A 17622-nucleotide genomic window follows, 5' to 3' on the forward strand; every position below is an offset into this window, starting at 1 on the left:
CGGCAACTCCTCGCCGGTGTCGAAACTCGTTACCAAATCGTCGAGTGCGGTTTTCTTTGCCCTTCTGTTTGCCGCTCCTCCGCCAAGTATCTCGTCTTATCGAGCCCCGCCGCGTGCCCGATTTTCCCTCTCGCGCCAAACTTCGAATTGAAATATTAATTGGTCCGAGGGAGCGGGCACGTGAAAAGACTTAGTTTTGCCGGAGCGAGGTCATTAGATGTAATATAATGAGTTACGTGAGTAGGGGCCGAAACAGTTGGCGTGTCCTTTACTTTACATTCTCCATTTTTCTGCTTCGCCGCAAATTTTAACTCGACCTTTTCTCGGTTTTGCTGCTCGTGTCTTATGAGCAGCAAATATCTTGAATTTTCTAACACCGTACGATTTGCCAATGCTTTTACCGAGATTACAGAAATCTCGTATTTCCCGCCTCTTTCCCATAAGTTGTTTCTATCAATTCATTGGTAATAAATATCATATTTGTAAACTGATGATTTATGACTCGAGTCGCAGCTTGCTCATACTGACGATTAATTATGGTAGCAAATGAAAAAGGAAAAAGCTTATTGAGACAGCGTTGTAAAATAATAGTGTTGAAAGAGATATTTGTAATAGATAATAGTAATTAATAAACTAATGATAAAATTCCTTATTAATAAGGCTTATGAGAGATTTCATGTAGTTTTAATATCAAAGTTTAGCGTAGCCCGTCGAGAATAATTCGAAGGACGCTGGTTGCACGCACGATTTTTCAAGCTGGGCGCTTTAAATTTCCAAATAATTTTTAAAATAAATATTGCATAGTATAATTTTTAAGCGCGTATTAGAATGGCCACCTGTACTGTAAAAATATAAAAAATGTAAAAATTCCTTACACGTGTATATTTACATTTTTATACAATTTTCATTGTATCTATGATATCAAAATTAATATTAATTAACTACTAATTGTCCAAATCGAGTACTTTACTCTAAAAATCATCAATAGTTTTACATACAAGTAATTCTCACGATTTATGCTACCTCGTTTCACGTAATATTTTGAATTTAAATTACCGTAAACAGCTTACTGACCGATACTCGGCCGATTTTCCAACTGGCGAGGCAATCGAAGCTCAAAGTGCCTTCTAAATACGAGAGTCATCGTTGAAAAATAAGCACAAGAAAATCTGAATAAAACTCATTAAAGAGGCGTTGGAAAAACAGTCGAAGCCGGGATATGAGCTTAAGTCCCCTCCTCGAAGCCCTGCTATACGTTTAAGGATATTACTAATTGATTCTTGATTATTGAAACAGTGTCTTTCGAATAGCAAATATAATCGGAATAACCTGCAATGTACTTTCACAGCCTCGATTAAGTACTCCATAATCTTCCTTGTGCTTTATTTATCTCGTGCTCGAAGCGCAGACACTTTCATTTCATAGAGCAAAAATAACAACTCGAGTGTATTATTAGTCGAGGATCGTTGAGTGTGGTTAGCCAACCAATCGATAGACAAATATCGATAAAAATTTGCCAATGACGTGATAATTTTCTCGCCTAAAAAAATGTCTGCGCGCGCACAGACATTTGCCCCACTTCTCATTATCCAGCAGCGGTAATTTCGCGTGGCTTCGCTCTGACAGAGGGTCACGCGAGATTTAGAACTGTTTCATATCCTTCTTCTACCACACCCCCACGGGGAGATTGGAAACTGCAACGGGTCCGCTGAGAAAGCTCACCTATCTGCTCCTCTCTCCTTTTCCTTCTCTCCTTTTCTTATACCTAGCCTTCGACCGCTACGCGAGAGCTTTAACGAACGAACGGTTGCAATTAGCGCGGCTCAACTTTGGTGGATTAATTAAGCGGTTTTTGAGACGGAAGGGAGGGAGGTGGAGAAGCAAGTTAAAGTCGCACACACGACCACTATTGAGGTTAGGCCAAGTCTCGGTGCTTCCACGTCTATTGCGCGATGAAGCTCGTCGGGTTGACCCTGGTTTAGAGTCTACGTTACGATCTGTCCCCCATATTTAGTGCCACTTTGTCGTTCCTATGTAAATATCGCAACGATATCCATCAATTACCCGATTAGGATGTATAAGCTTCAACTCATCTATCCAATTTGAGGAAATGAGATACTCTTTATTTTACAAATTATAAATTATAAACGAAGGGCATTCGCCGTGAACGATTCGAGTGCACTTATTAAGGTCGTTAATTAGGATGGTTAGCCTTAACGATGAAAATGTCGACTGCGACGAATAGCGCCTATAATTAATCATAATTTCATTATCATTTTTCATCATGATAATTCTGATATAAAATAATCATATTATTTTTTACGACAATACTCAGGAAATATGTTTGTTGAAAAATATATTGCCCTGTATATTCATGATGTTGAGACAGTTTAGGAAATTCTCTTTAAAACAAAACCACCAAGGTTTGGAAGTCTTAATTGAAATGCTTACAATGCTTAAAATAGAATTATTTATAACCCATATCATTATTGAAATAAATTCGAAGATTTATTAAGGTAATGAATTAATTTAATTATATATATTTAAATTTGATAATTTTAATTTTTTATATTAATAAATGGAGAGATTAAAATAATTCCCATTTTGAATTTTAATTAAACGAAACTTTAAAAATCTAGACACGTATCAAGTAAAGAAAAAAGTGAATACTCGAATAAAGAAGATTAAGATTAGATTTACAATCTGCAGGGAGATTATCAATTTTTAAAGTTAAAATTATTGAACAATTTCATAAGCATTACACGATACTTATAATATTTTTAAATGTAACATTATGATTTTTTGACAAATGAAATCCATACAGTCTACACAGTGATGTAACATTCTTTCATTATTTTTACAATTTACAAAGATTCTTAAATAATAATTATATCAAACTCAATTTAATATACCGAAGTATAAAGAAGTTTAGTATAAAACCAGAACTCGTAAATAATAGATTAGAACATTTTTAAAAGAGTACATTTTAATACATTAAGATATATATTTCTTTATAATAGAGATAATAATAAACAGCAACTGTGATAGAAAAGATCAACTAGAAATTCCATCTTGTTTTCATGGTATTTAACACGCATAATTCCAGAATTCTTAGAATTCTTATATTATATGTAAATATTAAATATAAAATTCAATTTAGCTTTAAGTAACAAAATTTCATGCTGAAATTTTAATACATACTTGCGGAAAAAAATTACTTTTATATATTAATAAAATAAAAATATTAAAACTTTCTCTTTAATGTTATTGTGTGTTAAGCTACATTAATCCCTAATTACGTTATTCTATGATAATTCAAAATTGATCCGAATTTACGCATAAGCTTGTTTGATTTAATCAAGAACAATGTACATATATATATTCATGCAAAGTAATGCTTTCTCGCACAGTCTCTCTCTCTCTCTCTTCCTCTATCTCTTCGATACTCTCTTTGCATCTAACGATGTTTTCATTTTCATCTCTGTCTCTCGATTAATTCACAGCTAGTGGATGTCCACATAGAAAGGAAGATCCAACTAGAGTGAAGAAACAGAAACATAAAGAGAGATGAAGATGACTAGAGAAACATAGAGAGAGATTGTGCGAGTGGGTGGAAAGAGAGTAAGAGAGTGAGATGATTATTAGAAGCTGAGGTTTGCCTGGTTGGCAACTTGCTTGCCAGTCCAAGTTGTAGCAGTACGCCAACGACCCAAGAGGCAAAGACTAGGCGTTGGTTATATACATATATTCGTGTGCGTATGTGTTTGTATGCTGTATATATATATATATATATATATATACATGGGAGAAGCAAGTGTTGTTTCTGGGTTAATTAATCTTAAACGTAAATGCATTAGACTTGATTCGCTTAACCAACCTGTCGCCTCCCCCCTCCCCCAACCGCTACAGACAAATAATTCAAATGAGAAGCCAAAACAAAAGAAAAAAAAAACAAACAGGTAGATTGAGAATTTAAAAGTAAAGCCAGAATTTTAATTGCCCGTCCTTAATTCAGCGATAAATATCCACTCACTAAATTATATCCAATTTATATCCAACTTATTTCCAATTTTTTAGACGGATATTCGATATATGCTCGTATAAAGAATTAGTTGTTCTGTTAAATTAAGTAATTTCGGAAAGATACTCAATCTGTTTATAAAATTAACCTAATTTTGATGTCATCTTATTTAAAAATAAACGATTAATTATTACATCTATTAAATTTTATAACGTAACAATTAGATATCCAGAATATCAAATTAATTCAATTAACCTTAAATTACTTAGCTTATATTTTAAATTGTCCTTCGATCATTTTATCATAATTTTTAATATAATTTAAAATTAATTATTCCATTAAAAAAAAAGGTGTTAATCATAAATGCATGTATTGCCTGTACCGAGTATATTGTAAAATAAAAATAATTAGGTAATCTATTGGAATAAATAATAAATTAATGGATGAATTAGAATGCAATTTTAATACATCCAACTACGTACGGATACTCAAACGGGCATATTATACACAAATCACAACAATACATATATTTGAATAAGATCAAAGTTTAAAAATTGTTAATTAAAAAGTTCTTTTAAACAAGAATTTTTATCTGTAATAATTAATCGTTTCTACAATCATGAATGAGAGTAGTAACAATAACCATACATTTTTCATAAATATAATTTATAGAGATAGAATGATGTAAAATAAAAATTTAATCCTCGGATTAAATTTTATTCATCCACTTATGAGCTTTATCGAATGTCACAATTTTTAACATAAATTTTTATTCCGTAGTCGACTGTTGAATATTTCAGAATATTGATATTTCAAAAATTCATTTAATAAACACATGTATTATTAATAACAATATAGATTTTTATTACCTAGAGTTTTTATTTTTATTTATAATAGTAAATCTTAACGAAATTATTGTAACGCGAATTTAATAATATAAAATAATCACCATAAAAATTATTCTAGCATTAATACGAAATAACATAAATGAAAGTTGTACGTTACATTAAAAATGTATGGGAAACGTATAATATGAATAGAATTTATCCATAATGAGTAATATAAGAGAAACATTGAAAAATTATGGTTTAATTATATTTTGCTTTTGAATTAAAAACTACAAAAGATGGAATGGATTTCAACCTCATTTGGTGTCCGTAAGATTCACCCTCAAATGAAACAATATTTTGCTAAGGCAAAACAAATCAATTTATTACGAAGTAAACAAGTCCTTGTCGCAAGGGACATGAGAATTTCTCTCCCTTCTAACTCTCTGTTCTCTCTCTCTCTCTCTCTCTCTCTCTCTCTGTTTCTCTCCCTCTTTTACTCATTCTACTGTGTCCTCTTACTTTTACTCCCTCATACCAAGAAGTGAAATTCCATCTGAGGCTGCAGAAATGAAAAACCACTTCTACCGAGTTTAATCCAATCGCATGCTTACTTCTCCATCTCATGAATTTCGTCAAATCAAAAAGAAATGAGAGGTAGAAGGGTGTAACAATGTAAAAAAATGTCGAAAGCCCATTCGTGCTCTTTTCGTTGTTGAGAAGAAATATCATTTCATTTGTTTGCAAATATTCTTTCTGTAACTTTCATTTTTTCATTATATGTTTTTGAAATTTTTTACATGAACTTTGGACCATAAAACATTGTACATACATACACGCATATATAAATATAAACACAGACTCAAATGTATACATATAATTAATTTCAATGTATGTTACTTATATAGATTTATACACAAATATATAAGTTAAGTACACAAATGTATAAGTTAAATTATTACTAAATTACTTATAAAATACAATATTTTTGAAATAACACTTATGTAAACTACGAAATCCTTTTATCGCTCTCATATTTTTATATACAAATCTTAAGTTCTATTAATTATATATAAATATGTAAATATATATTTTTTCTATCATTGTTATAATTCGTTTCATCGACAATTCTTGAACATCCCATCTATTGAGCAAAATTGCGAAACCTAAAGTGGGCAATTGTCCAATTATCTGAGGCAACATTTAACGATTTATGTATATAGGCATGTTCGCAGTTATTTGATTATTCCTCTCGCATCAGAATAATATTCGATTCACGTTCGTCCATTGTTCAAGCAAAAATATTAACGAATATACAAATGAACAGGTGCATAGTAAAGAGCTGACGGGAAAATATTCTCCGAGAAAGATACCGATCATTTCTGGAGTTTGGAGAGAGGGAGATAGAGGGAGAGAGAGAGGGAGGGAGCGAGAGAGAGCGAGAGGAGATTCAGCGCCATAACGAGTCGACACTCTACTCACGCATTTCATCTACCGCCCCTCAAGTCCCTTGGACTTACAACTCGGAAGGATGTGTAATTTCCTGCCGTTGTACGCAGAGACACGGGGTTGCTTTAGCCTTTGCGACCCCTCGCCTCTTCTCTCTTCGTTGCACACTGGATGACTGCGCTCTTATGCTTTTAACGAAAAGGCTTAATTTCAACGCAATTTCGTTTGTACGTGCGTATGAATGAGTGTACGCATATGAGTTATTAATTAAATTATTGCATAAAGCCTCAGGTGAAAAAATGATGAATTCTCAATTAACGATTCGTAGACGTCATTATGTCACCGAGTATATATTAACACGTTCCATCTATAATTATGTTCCGTTAATTATCTCAATTTATCATTCGCATTATTAATTTATAAATCTTATATTAGTAATTATGCACCTATAATCAGTAGATATATCGAAAATGTATTCTTATAATGTTTCCTCGATATCCTTTAAAATTATATTATTTATTTCTATTAGTCTAGTTATAAAATATATTTCTGACTTTGATGTTGGTAGAAAGTAATTGTGGTGCACATATTGGATGGAAAACATTTAATCGAGTTAACGCTCACAAGGTAAAAATAATTTAATTTGTTAAAATTACATGGTTAATTCGTTGGGGGGGGGGGTTGTAATAATTACTTGCGCGCTCAATATTGATATGCACACGAGTAAATAAGAATATATTTTAATCGTTAGTGTGACTGTGTTAATTGGAAGAAAATTAAATTGAAACCTTCGGTGAAGTTATTCTTTCTCTCTATTACTATTGTACAGGCAGACTTTTCGTATAAATAGTTGAGAATATGAATTTTCAGTGTTACGTTAAAAAGGCGTTGCACATGAAAGAGCCACAGCCGACAAATAGAAATATACCAACGACGAGCCCTCAATGTAAAATATATTCAGAAAAAAAAGAATAGTCCGTAACCTCGAGGACAGCTGTCATAACTCAATCAATCGGTAGATCCTCCATTGACAAAATGATCAACGGCAAGAGGAGATCTCACATACAGCCATAGAGTCAAGATACTTTCGCCACCTTCTCTCACTCTCCTCAAACAGCCTTCCTTCTTCCTTCATGTTCTCTTTTGCTCGCCCGAGCCTGAAATGTGCTCTACGTGAGCCAACGTGCCAAGACATCTACTCCCACGCGACTAGACTGATTTATCCCCGCTCCCCGTCGCCACCGACCACGTCGTCACGCTAAAATATAGAGAAAAAAATGGTAAGAAAGAGTAAGAGCAAGGGAAAATATGGGGAGCCAAGTCAAAGCGCATGTTCGTGCGTGCGTATATGAGGGCTCATATCTCCCTCTCTCCTCTCGTACTCTTTGGCTTCTCTCGTCTACTAATCAACCTAATTCCTAACTTGTAAAACACACAGCGCCGGGTCCATAAAGTCCTAACGAGGTTATCCCTTGTTAGGCATCGAACCCTTTCCTCCCAGTCTGCCCGTCTCTAGTGAAAACGGCTTTCCCTCCCACATCCCTCACGATCTCTATCTCTCTTTTGTAGTATCCCACAGTTGTCCGATCGTCTGTCTCGCTCTAACATACTTCACTGCTCCCCATCCACCACCCTCCCCTCTTACCCACCACACCCCCACCTATCCCCCGACCAACGCTCTCAATCTCTCTCTCTCTCTCTCTCTCTCTCTCTCTCACTATCTCTCACTATCTCTCACTGTCTCACATTCTCGCTCTGTCGTGCGCTCTTCCTCTGGCCTTCACAACTGGATATTCCGTTGTCTCTCAGCCCGGCGCTGAATTCTACCACTGCCGCGTCGGCGAATCAGCGTCGAAAGCGAAGCGTATCGACGGCCGTCTAACTGCACAATTTGGCGCAATAGCGCACCGCCACCCCGAATCACTTTATCGGTCCTCTCCCTCCGCGGCGTGGCCTATGTAAACCGAGACTTTAACGAGAGGGGGAAGACCGGACGATTCGGACTGATCCTTTTTATATGGAACGATCACGCGAGTGGGAGGAACTCGGACGATTCGAGATCACCCACTGCCAGTGGTGCGCCACTTAAAGTTATACTTGCAGTTCGGCTCACGAGGCGATTTGGACGAATTGCAGCAGAGACGAGTCCGGAGGTGGTTGAAGAGGATTTTGGGGCTTTATGGGATCCGGTTCTCCCTACCAATATTTTACGCCCCAACGCCGAATTAATGAGGTGCTCGAATTTTAGGTGATTCTGGACCGAAGCAGAAAATTAGTTTCCATTAACATTTCAAGAAAACTACTAACGCGCTATTTTATTCACAAGCTCTTAAATCAGGTACATAAACAGTTGATAAAAAACAAATTTATTTCACGATAGTAATAAATTTTTTATTTACACGCACGTGCGTTGGGACACGTTGTACGTTTACATGCATATACATATTTTTTAACCTTTAAAATAAGATAGAGTAGGAAAAAATATTTGTACATTATATAGTTACGTAATCCTATCGTGTACTAAATGTATTATGCTCGGATCAAGTCCGGATAAATACGCTACATGCATATACACTACAATGGAAATAATAAAATTGTGGTCTGAATCTGAATTCACTTATTGCTTTATCCCTTTTTCATTATCCGAAGAGGAATAATGGCATCGATCCTGCTTATAAGTGGCTGTAAATTGTTTGCATAAAACTTGGAGAAAAAAAAATATATATATATATATATATAGAAAGGCAATTTTAATTCTTAATGGTGCTATTGTTGAACGTAAAAATAATGTGATTTTATTCCCATCTCACTCGCAAAATTTAACAACGATTCTTATTTCTTATTACACCGAGCACATTTAAGGGATTAAGTACAATCGGGAGGTTATTCGCATTCTTTTTCTGCATCGTTTACAGTCCCATTGCACAAGATCGAAAAAAAAAGAAACTGACTATTGCGATTAAGCAGCCTATTCTGATTGCAAAGTGTTATACGATAATTATCTTTGTCTGATAAAAGTTCTTTATACAATCATCAATTCTAATTAAGCCCTCGAGCATTTTCTCACTTTTTTCTCTTTTTTTTTTTTTTCATTGTCGTATTTTAGGCGATCTAGCTTTTCTCTAACTCGTTTTACTTCCCTCGTCCCTTCATTATTATGTTTTAGTTTTTTTTTTTTTTTTTTTTTGTCTCCTTAATTGATAGTATTCACATCGTTTCAGTGCAAGACAAAATTTACATTGCACGTCGAGTTACAAATTATCATCAATTTCTTTCATCATCCTAATATATATCCCGTATATCACTATATATTAAATATATAATTCCCTCGAGATGATTATTATAGGAATACATATTTAAATGACATTCTTACATATTACCACAATTATAATTTGAAGAATTATAACTTTACAATACATCATACCATATCATTGTTAGTTGTATTAATGGAAATAGACAATTAACATTAACAATTAGTAAAAAGGAATAATAATTAAGAAAATTTTCGAAAATATGAAAATACGAATTACGTATTAAAGTCAACCTTTGATTTATCGATGATTTGTTCATTTAATTATGATCCAGAGAAATAGAAAGAATTATTTAAAGCAATACATCAACAAATTTATCTTTTACATTTCTTTAAATTTAAAATTTAAAAAATTAAATATTCATTATTTTCGAATAACATAAATTATGAAATTAGTAATTACGATAATTATCAATCATTGTAATTTTAAACGCATAATTTAGTATTTCCGAATATTGTGTAATAGTATATATTGAATTTATTATCGTAAATTATATTTACAATCTATTCGAATGTATCATCGTAAGTTGAATAGGATTTGTGCAAATGTTGTATATACTTTATACATTCCCATTGATTTAATAACAATTTATATTTAAAAATTGTATTTCATTACATATCTAAATGATAAATGCTCAGCGATAATGTTTGTACATTAATTTTCTATGCAAGAAGATATCTTTGAAATGAAATCCATCGGATCAATATAATATTTAAACTCCTTATTATTACAAGTAGTTTTGTAATTCACAATTACATACTCCGTGCAGGTTTTTTAATTATAAAAATTTAAGAAGATGACAAACTCTTGTTTCGTTTCATGCACTGTATTCCTCTATTCCCAATGAATCGATAATCTTTATCATCTTAAACCCCCTACACTTTGTCTCATACGCAATAAACTGTATCGTTTATTTTTCTTCATCTTTCTCCCCTTATTTCTTTATTCATTTTTTTTCGCTCATCTCCTTCTCCAATTTCAATTGAATAAAATGCTTTATCTACTCGACATTTCAATGTGTCAGCGAAATTTTGCTCTCTCCTCGCGCGACAGCGGGCTAAGTCTGAGAAACTTCACTGGAGAGACGAAAGTCTTGTTATCCTCTAGGAAGGAAAGGAATGAAAGATATGGGATGCTACAGAGGAGCAGTCTACGTAGATACAGTGACTCTCTTCTCACTCTCCCAACAATATAACAAAGAATTGCGAGAAAAATTCGTGCAAGCATGCAAAGATAAAGGAAAGCAGAGACGGTATTTATGCGCATATAACTGTACGTGTAGAGCCATATTTCAGTGCAACAGTCACACAAGATGTTAAGATTTTATAAAGAATATTCTTTGTATTAAGAAGAATTATAACTCCAAATTATTACAAACTGTACTATTAAATTGGAGCAATTTTTCTCTCGGTCCGTGCAGCCGTAATTTTTGTTTTATTGCTATAATATTTTAATTTACATTTTCACAAAACTCGATTTCTTTTTCATGATTTTCAGGCGTGCCCTTACTCTTATAGGATATCAAAATAAATAAAAAATATACTGCAATTTAATTGACTTTTGTCCTGGAGAAGGCTATCTTAAGCCAAAACATTAATCGCGTGTACGTGTACATACGCGCATGTAAGTACGTGCATACATACATGCATACATACATAAGCGCTAAACTCTTATATATCAATTCGAAATGGTATATTAACTTATCGCCTTTATAGTTCAAAATTTTAAATAAATGCTTTGTGTATATTTAACATAGCATAGAGAAAGGTGCTTGTAAAAGGTAGCATATCGTGGCAATCGATAGGTATTTTTTACCTCTTTATATTTTCTTTATTCAATACTAGAGCGTAAATAGCCGTAAAAAGCAGGGCAATAATGCCTTAATAATGAGGAGAAATCTTTTCATCGTGCTCAGTCTTGATTCAGAACTTTAATTAAATATGTAAACAATCCAACAGTACGAACGGTCCATTCATACGATAATAGTAATATTATTTGTATATAAAAGTATATTAATATACAAGGCATAGGGCTTTAATAAGGGCAAAATTAAAAATTACGGCAAAATTACAGGAAATGCAACCTGAGCTCCGCACTCTCTATATTTTCTATTCAAGTAAGCTTACGTTTTCTAAATAAAGTGCAAAATAAACTTGCAAAAGCAAGTATTACAGTGAAAATCGAAGGAAAATCAGTGATTTACATCCTGTTTACACAACAGCAAGGAAGAAACAAAAGCAGGCGAGCAAGCATAATAATAAAACGTCGATAGAGAAAAGTCAGGAGCGGAGTGAGAGAATACGTGAACTCGTGCGAAAGGAAGAAAGAGATGAGATAGCGCGAGGGAAGGCGAGGGCGCTAAGCAAGATAAGAGGGTGAAAGACGACGAGAGAACGAGGAGAGAGCGAAGCGTGAGCCGAGTACAATTAGGTTCGCGCCCTCGGGCCTTGTTCTTCTTATCCCCCTCTCGCTCCTTCGCCATACCCCCCCCCCCCCCCCCCCCCCCCCCCCCCCCCCCCCTCAACAAGCCAAACTACCGCACTTTGCTCCCGTGCAAGCGCTTCTGTCCTATAGAAATTCCGACTGGTTCGCCTCGCGAATTACATAACATTTTTAAGTGTAAATCTCTTGTCCTTGCGAATATATACTGGCCTCCTTTAAATTATTCCCCATTATTTTTAGATGAAAAGTAAATGTTAATATATTAATATTAAAGGTGTATTAAAAAGTGTAAAAGCTCTGATGAAATAAAGTGAAGAATCTTTAAGTAATATTAAACCTTTTAATAAACATTGTCTTTCTTACGATGCTCGAGTTTATTTTAAATTAATGCATAATAAGCTTTATTGTCTATTCAGAAAATTCAATTTTAACAAACAATCTTCATAAAATTTTCCGAAGACGATAATACAGTATATTACAATTTTATATTTCATAATTTTAACAATTTCGAGCGTGAAAAATTATTCGTGCATTTCATAATGGCGCAGTAAAGAGTAAAAGTGATTTATTTAAAAATAAGTTTTATTTACTTTGCAAGAGTAACTAATAGTCCAGATTTCACAGAACGTTATATCGATTTTATTCATACAAAGTAAAAAAATTTTCTTAATTATTGGCACTTATTATTTATATAGAACATTGATATTGTACTATTCTACTACATATATTAAAAAAAAAACTTGATCAACTAATTTAAGTGCATATTATTTTGATATTTTATATGCCGTAGAGCAGCCTGTAGCAAATCACAAGATAAATTATTATTCTAATAATATTTATTGTAATATGAATTTTTTACAATAAACATAATTACAACAGAAAAGTTATATGCAATTTTAGAATTTAAACATAATATTACAATGTAGGCTTTTAAGGTATTTTTACGAAATTCTAGATTATTCTTTCGTCCATATACGTGCGTGCAAACGTGTTAAAATCTGTAATAATCGTTAATATATATATGCCTCGATATCTATAAACGCAAATATGTGCTCATGCGTTTATGCCTATGCGTACGTGAGCGCAAGCATTATTAGTATGTGTATATTTGCATGCGCGTGTGCATGAGATTACCTCTGCGTTTCTCTATATGCCCACGATCGTTAATACATGTACATTCATATCGTTGGGAGGAGGAGATATTTGAACTACTTGACTTGCATTTGCACTAACGCATCAAATTCTGGCAATCCAAACATTTATGCTCGTATCTTTGAAATTCAAAGTGAGAAAAATAATATTTTTCAAAATGATTGAGGAAATACTTTACAAGTTAACCATATTATCATTCGGATATTTTAAATACTTCCATAAATATGTGTCTAATGGCATCGGTATTTTGTACTTTAATGGCATACAATGCAACACTTTTAATATACTTTCAAATATTTAATCCCTACTAATCAAATATCCTCTTTGCTGGTTACTCGGATTAAGAATTTCAACCCTATTGCAAAATATGCGAATTTTTAAACTTGAGTTTATTTACAAAGTTAAATATCCGTGTGCCGATATGCGTCACTGCACACGTATACAAGTTTCGAAGCATACATATTCGTATGGGACGAGATCGTGGGATGGGACAGATAGAAAAGTCTCTGGCACGTAGCGTAGAGTCGTGGTTAGCGGGTGGATAGGGGAGGAAAAGAGGAAACCGCAGGCGCGAATTCTTGCTTAGTAAAAACGATGGATGCGCGCTGCACATCATATTCCGCTTAGTTCGGGAGCGTGAAATTGCATATTAAAATTGCTCTCTGACCTTGCGTCACAGCGTCCTCGGATGGTAGCTGGCAATATGTCGGCGAGACCCACTCCATCTCCTTCAAGTCTTTCGGCTGTTCCGGTTCTGCTTGGCTCCGCCATAAAAGCATCGACAATGTCGACTACTTTATATTGGCTCGGTGAAAAAAATTAGACGATCTTATGTAATGGGACATTTTAGAGTTGTTCCGCTTCGTGAAACGTACGCTTCGTTATTCCGTTCAATAGGCGAAAGCATGGAATATTTACTGAAAAAAAAATTTTTTAACCTTACTATTAATAAAAGTAACTTTTTCCACGATGTATTAGGATACATGAATACTGCATTAAAATGTATTACATCATCTATGTTTATATATTAATGCAATTTTACACAGCCGCGCTACAAGATTTTGTAATTTATTATCGATTATGCTGCCTATACTGTCACCGATCAATTCCATAACTAGAAAAACGATTCGTAGTATTCTGAATTTCCTGAAACAAAAATTTTTGAATCTGTAATTAGACTTTTAATAAATACCCCGTGTACAACCTTATTTCTCCTAATATTTCTCCTATTGTATTACAGTATTACGTAATACAGAAAAATTATTAAAACATGAATAGGCTTTTTTTATTATTATTATTATATATATATATATATAATTTCTTCAATAAATACACTATAAACGATAACCTTTTATAATAAAATAATCATAAATGTAAAAAGTATAACATTGTTTTAATTTTTAACATGTATTATTTTTTAACCTTTCCAATAAATATTTATTAATTATTTTATTAAATATTAAATATTAAATATGTTTAAACATCGTGATCGAAAGCCTACGAATCTTATTGATCACTCAACAATCAAGTCCAGCAATCTCTGCTGGACATTTTCAACAATGAGCAGCTTCCTCCTAGCTTCATGAGAAACATGTGGTCATCCAAATAAAGCACGTAACATTTTCACACACACACACATCTTTCATTGGGTATGTATGTATCAGTCTTGACGTCAAATTATCTCAGAAATTTTTCCTGACTATCAAGATATCTCGATAAGTCGATAAAACATACGGACTCCTAGAATCACTACGAAGTTTCTGTTCCTTTGTAAAACATACTTATTACTCAAATGCATACTAGCACGCGCGCACGCGCAAAAGTTTATTCCGATATAGGAATTCTCGATATTGTACTATTACTATATTATCTATATGAAAACAACGTATGCGTCAAATGGCAGATGTACTCAAATACCCTTACATATACAAATATGAGCAGTTATAAATAGAAATTAAGTTATATAAATGAGTAATGTTCATGTAGCTAATGAAAATAAATTACAAATTAAAAAAAAGAAAAATTTGCTTTTAATGAGCTAAGTAAATATTGCCATGGTATTGAAATAATTGAAGCCTGTAAATATTGCATAACATTGTATTGCATAAATATAATATCTCGCGAAGTAAACATAAATGTAGTTAAAAAAGAAAACTTATTTAAAATAACTTTACGCAAATTGTACTCATTATTTATTAAAGTGTTATATCTTAGTAAGAAAGACAAACAAACACACGCGTGAACAATGATGTGTGCAATGCATACACATCATTCGTTGCGCAAAAATATAATGCGATAGCGATGCACGAGATACAGCTGAATTATCCAGCTTATGCCTATGCATAATGATGAAGAAAACTTATGTATAAAGAACTGTCGGTGTCGTTCTCGATCTCTCGAGTTATTTTTTCCCCGATCCTTGCACAGTTGAACGGCGCTCAAGCGCAAAGCCGCATACATGGCTGATCGATTGAAGTCTATCGAGGTCTATGAGGCCAACGCCACGTGAACGTCACTCGCACGCTGACAAACCGGTCGCTCCATTATTATTGACCACTGGCCAGGACTTGTTTCCTTCGAGGATAATGATTCCCACGTAGAGGATAATCCATGACGATTGTAAATATATATATATATATATATATATATATATATATATATATATATATATATCTTATTTGTCGAGGTAGAGACAAATAGACGGAGCAAATTATAAGAAGCGCCAGATAATTATAATGAAATTGCTGCGCCGATTCTTTTCGTTGCTATATCAGTATATTTACGCGACGGCTAAAAAATTAATTAATTCGCGGCATTGTCTTGGTTAATGCTTATTGGCAACTCTAATTACTACAGATAATTAGATTTATTTTAATTTTAGGAAACAAAAGAGCCGACAGAACGAACGTATTTTCGACTTGTTTGAATTGCAGATATTAAATTATAAATAACATTATTTCACAATTTCGTAATTTGACTCGAAATTATGAAGTTTATAAGACTTACAATTTATTAATAAGAGGGATATAACGTTCGCTCGAATAGCATAGCTATAAATAATTATTATTGAAATTGTAATTACTTATTTGTGAGCTATTTGTTGATCAAATTCGTATGTATTCTCCCCTCCGCCCCATTTCGCCTCCTTGCCACCCCATCGGGCATTCAATACAATAATAGTTCGCCAATACTTCCCAGATAATTTCCTAAAATTCAACCGACTGCGATAGAAGGTAACGATTGCCTTGAAGCTAGTCAATGACTTAATTGACAATTGCAATTTGTACGAATTGGGCGTAAGATATGTTTAGCAACATAAGCAAACTTCCCCAAAGCACCATATTATTGCTTCTCGATCTTGGAGTGATTTAAAAAATTTTCCAATATTTGCTTATCGTCTGAGCGTTTTTGCACACAGTTCTCATGTAAAACTCAAGGAATGAGTAGAGAAGTAGCGGTGAAGGTGGATCGGCGCACAAAAACTCCGGGGCAATTTCAAATCCCGACATCGGAAAAGAAAATCATGAATTTAAAGAGGCAGTTTAACATATTCCTCACCGTCTCCGCGCACTTGTTTGCTCGCAAAGAGACGCAAAGTCTCCGGGGCTGAAGGAAAGAAGCGCCAAGTAAATAAATAACCCGGGGGCGGGACAAGCATCGGCCTCTTCATTTGTAAGAGAGGCCCTTACGGCTGGCGTTTAAATGCCGGAGCTTTACTCCAACCTGAGTTACTACAGGCGTTTGTGTGCGTGCGCGCGCGCGAGTACAAAGTGTCTGTCCGCGTGTACAGCTGATGGGAAACATAAGTTCTTGCTGGCTAAGGTTCGTGATGAATGAAGAATAGACTAATCGTGATTCTACCTGCGACTGATACAAAGCTCGCATGCGGGGAAATTGGTACGAAGAGCTTTTACTCTTATCTACGAGCCGGAGTGGATTTTTTTTCTTTTTCCCTTCTTTTTTTTTTTTAACATATAAAATTAAATAGAAAGGAAAAACCTCTTTGGGAGTTTTGCATATTCCGTGAATGTCTCGTGTACTTATCAATCTTACATCTTACAAGCCTATCTACACAGCCTACTTTCGTTATCAATTGGTTCATCTAGCGGAATTGCTTATTCATCATTTTGACTTTATTTATGTTGTTAACATGGTGGAACAAAACAACTGGCCTTTAATTCCTCGACTTTAATTATGCTCTTTTCACGGCAAAGCGCTACCATCGTCGCAGCCTCGCGGCCAATTTGCCGTTAATAGGCAATTAAACCTGATTAATTGTATATTATAACCAATAGAATCGAATAACGAGGAATATCGTGGACATATGATTATCATGAAATCTTTAAGAGTCCCAATGGTCGATTACTCAGGCGGGGGTAGATCGGCCGGACGTCCCGATAAAGACGGTTTAAATACAATG

This window comes from Ceratosolen solmsi, unplaced genomic scaffold, assembly GCF_000503995.2.
Source record: "Ceratosolen solmsi marchali unplaced genomic scaffold, CerSol_1.0 scaffold13, whole genome shotgun sequence".
In the NCBI taxonomy this organism is placed as follows: Eukaryota; Metazoa; Arthropoda; class Insecta; order Hymenoptera; family Agaonidae; genus Ceratosolen; species Ceratosolen solmsi.